This window comes from Pogonomyrmex barbatus, unplaced genomic scaffold (genome assembly GCF_055798465.1).
Source record: "Pogonomyrmex barbatus isolate J1 unplaced genomic scaffold, ASM5579846v1 scaffold1, whole genome shotgun sequence".
Classification (NCBI taxonomy): Eukaryota; Metazoa; Arthropoda; class Insecta; order Hymenoptera; family Formicidae; genus Pogonomyrmex; species Pogonomyrmex barbatus.
The window spans coordinates 4,361,267-4,365,210 of NW_028297098.1; positions in this window are offsets into that span (position 1 = coordinate 4,361,267).

The window sequence follows — 3,944 nt, forward strand, 5'->3', positions numbered from 1 at the left end:
CATTGGAGGGAGAGAAGACTTTGCCAGCCCTATTTCACTTTGCGTATTATACCGTAATTCGCGAAGGGGAGATGACCAAAATGTGTTGCCGTTGAGACTTGTTGTACTTGCGGCGATATTTATCGTATTACTGTTGGCTATTGGGTATCGCAAACCGAGCCGAGGGACACAAATGCGTTGCGTCGGGCCGACGTGCTTCCCCTGCGCCATAGTATATTAATGCTCACACCGCCTCTATACCGATGTAATAATAATTTTTTTTTCTCTGCGCGCATGCACGCTTAATGACGGCAGGTGCAACGGCCGTCGGTATAGGGTGGTGAATTTCAATGAATTGCTCCTAAGTTTCGCGGGAATCGCAAGACGCTCGGATCAGCGTCTGGAAAAGTACTCGCATTTTTTTAATTAATTATAAATGGTTCTCTTTATTAAAAGTACAATATGTATCACATGCTTTTTTCGAAATCGTTCAAAGCTAAGCAGTGTAACGCGATCGTTTTACAGCTGAATTGTAATTTATTTAATAGGGCAATTTTTTTGCTTAAATTGCCACTTTTAAATGTTACTATCCAAATTTTTTTATTAATACTTTTTTTACTATTAATTTTTCAAAATAATAGATTTTTTTTTAATCTCTTAAAATTTTATCTTCTTCGATGCTACTACAATAACAATTTCACTGCAACAAGTTTATCCGAGATAATTAATATTTTAATATTTATTTTATTAAATAAACCACGTCTTTGAAAAATTTGTTAAGCAGTTTGCGTCGTATAGATACGACTCGTAAATGGCGTAAGTAATCAATCAAGATAAATGATAGCGGATAGAGTTGTTTCGTTCATCTGGCCGCATTACAGACACGCCTTGTCGGATATCGTGATATCGTTTGTCAATTCGTCTAGAATTTCTGTTGGAAAACGCGCCTGCTCTGGCAGATTGTTGCATCTACTGCAGCGCGCGTGCCCCAAATTCCGGATCACATTGGTCCAATTTCATGGACATTTTTAATCCGATTGACGACGCCTCTGACGCTTCAAATGTTCATTTCGTTCGTCGCAATCATGCCGCGATGTCCACTAGATTGAAAATGCGTTTTTGGCGAACTACGAATATCCGTGTCCAAAAACAACATTCCGATTCGTTATCGGAACATGAGACATACGTCACAATGGTTATTCGGGCACGTGCTTCGCGTTCAACTGGTTTACCGATTGCGACAGAGTCTCCATCAAGTCGTAAAGCGTTTAATTAATAGTAATCCGTAAGTAATCCGTATAAACAGTGAATTATTTGACACTTTGTACTAACTAAATCGAAGCAGCTTTGTAACCGTTATAGTCTATTTCATTGAGAGCCTCTGTAATAGTTAGTTCCCGTCAATCGATGTTCAATACTACAATGCTGCTTTGCAGCGACCACTGATTCTTCCTCATTGGCGTCGATTAAAATTCGACGGCGACGAACTCTGATAAACATCGCGAATATCTCTCTCGACTCGTGTACGATTGTCGAAATAAACGCGAACGTCGAAATGAATGCGTCACGAATCCGGGACTCTTAATAAACTCCGCTTTACATTCGGACGCATAATTGCGTCCCTTGATCGCGCAGAATGCGCTCGTCCGCGAAAAAAATATATAGAATTAGCCCCGGCGAAATAACCCAGTCGCGTTACAAAACGCGACGACGACGTTTCTTTCGGATTCGAGGGCTTTTCCGTCGCCGGCGCGCCGCGTCGCGCCGCGCTCGTATGCACGATGAGTTTTATCCAATTACCCAACCGCGCTCGCGTCTACTTTTTCATTTCTCGCGGCTACAGCATATTGTTCCGAGGGGGCATCGCGCGCCCTGGGACATAATAATAAATTCCTCTCTCTACTTCTTCCCTCCGGTTCCCATTCTCATTCCGCTTTCCTTTACACGTGTCATCGACTGCACGCCTGTTCTCCGTCCCGTACTGCAAATGCAGCCAAGGAAGGAAGCGAGAAGGAAACTGAGATATCTAAATGTCGGAGAAGGAGACAAGAGATCGCAAACATAACCAGAGAAAGAGAGAGAGAGAGAGAGAGAGAGAGAGAGAGAGAGAGAAAGCTGAACTATAAGAGACCCCGTCGCTCGTCGCGTAATTGAAACGTCCTGTACACGCCTATAAGGCAGAAGGAACGCCGTTGCAGTTCATCAGTCATTCTGGGAGTACGCGGCCGTCATCGCGGATGCATTTGCAACCCCACGGAGCACGAAATGACGACCGCGCCGCGGCGACGGGGAGAAAAGGAAAGGGAGAGATAGGGAAAAAGAAAGAGACGAAAAAGGGAGAGCTAGAGAAAGAGAAGGCCAAGCGATAGAATAGGTCGAACGGAGGAAGGAAGCGGAGGGAGAGTGCGTATATTCACATATGGCTCGTATTCGTGGGGTAGGTCGTATTGCTCGACGATACAAAGGATGGACAGAACCCTCCTGGGCACCCCTCTCCCATACCACGGCGCAGTGGAAAGGAGGATGGAAATGCGCTAGCGGAACAGAGAGGAAATGAGAGAGAGAGAGAGAGAGAGAGAGAGAGAGAGAGAGAGGAAAGAAAAAGAGAAGGACAATGCCGATAAATTAAACTAGCCGCTCTGAAGACACACCATTCTGGGCATACTTCCGTTGTCATGACAGTCAGAAGACCGCCCTCTCTCGTTTCTTTCTCTATTTTTTTCCTTGTCTCGCTAACTCCCGCCGCATCCCCCAAATCCAGAGACGCACTCTTTGTTTCCAGCAGTACCGAGATCATCTCCCGCAATTTAATAACGGCGCAAGCTCCCTTTTCATTCTTCCTAATCCTCAGGCATTCCGCGGTGTTTGCCTGCCGCGATGAACGAAATATTATCGAGGATCCTTGTCATCCCTCGGCACACTTCGCTCGAGGATTTTGCGCAGCAGACCTATTACGGTATGATACATACCGTGGGCCTGAATTTTGAAATTGCTGATAAATATTCTTTGAGATTTCGCAATTATTTATGTAAATTTTCCGTCACTCAATTATCAATCGTTAACAATATATTACTTGCAAACTGACAAGATCGTTCAACTCTTTTCTTAAAGCGAAGGAAGCGTGGTCAGTGTCCCGCTCGAGAAATATTGTATCTACTTAACTATCCTCGTACGTGGTACGCTGCCTTTAACTTTCCTATCAAGATCGAAGAACTATAGTTGCCATTTCTTTCAGAGCAACTCACATTCTGTATGCGTTCTATTATTCAAGGGAAGCCTGCGGCGAAATATCAGCATAAAGTCCCCGGGCAAAGCAGGGAAAATAACGCTAAGCATGCTAAACGAATTTGCGATCGAGTGCTTTCCTCGCGATATTTACGATGTCTACGCGTAGCCGCGTCGTATTTTCTTTCTCACACGCGCGGAATTTTCCACGTGTTAAACACAAGGGGAATAGAGCCATCGCGAGACGCTCGTGTTCCTCTCAGCGGGGCGCGCGGTAATTAAGGTCGCGCCTTCGTACGAATCAAGGTTCTAGAAAAAAAATTACGCTCATCGTAGAACGAGAGAGCAAGGAAAGAGAGCGCGACAGCTCTATCGTAAAGTGAGAGAGCTCCGAGCGGGCGAAAAATCGCCGTTGCCCCTTGACACACCATTTGCCCGCTCCCTCGTTTCACTCACAGGAACGGATTTATACAGAAGCTAAAAAAGCTCACGATAAATTCATGAAAAATCTCATTAAAACAACTTTATTTCAGTAAATTTATAAATTATTTTGAAGAACACATTGGAGAACACATAGGAAAAAAAAAACACTACATTAAACGGCTTTATATTTGTTATACGTTATTACATTTTTGCTTAGAATTTTTAAAGATTTTAAGCTATTTAACTGCAAAATAATATTGTTGAAAAGTGTACTTTTTTTTTCAATTTTTATCAGATATGCCTTTACCGCGTGTTCC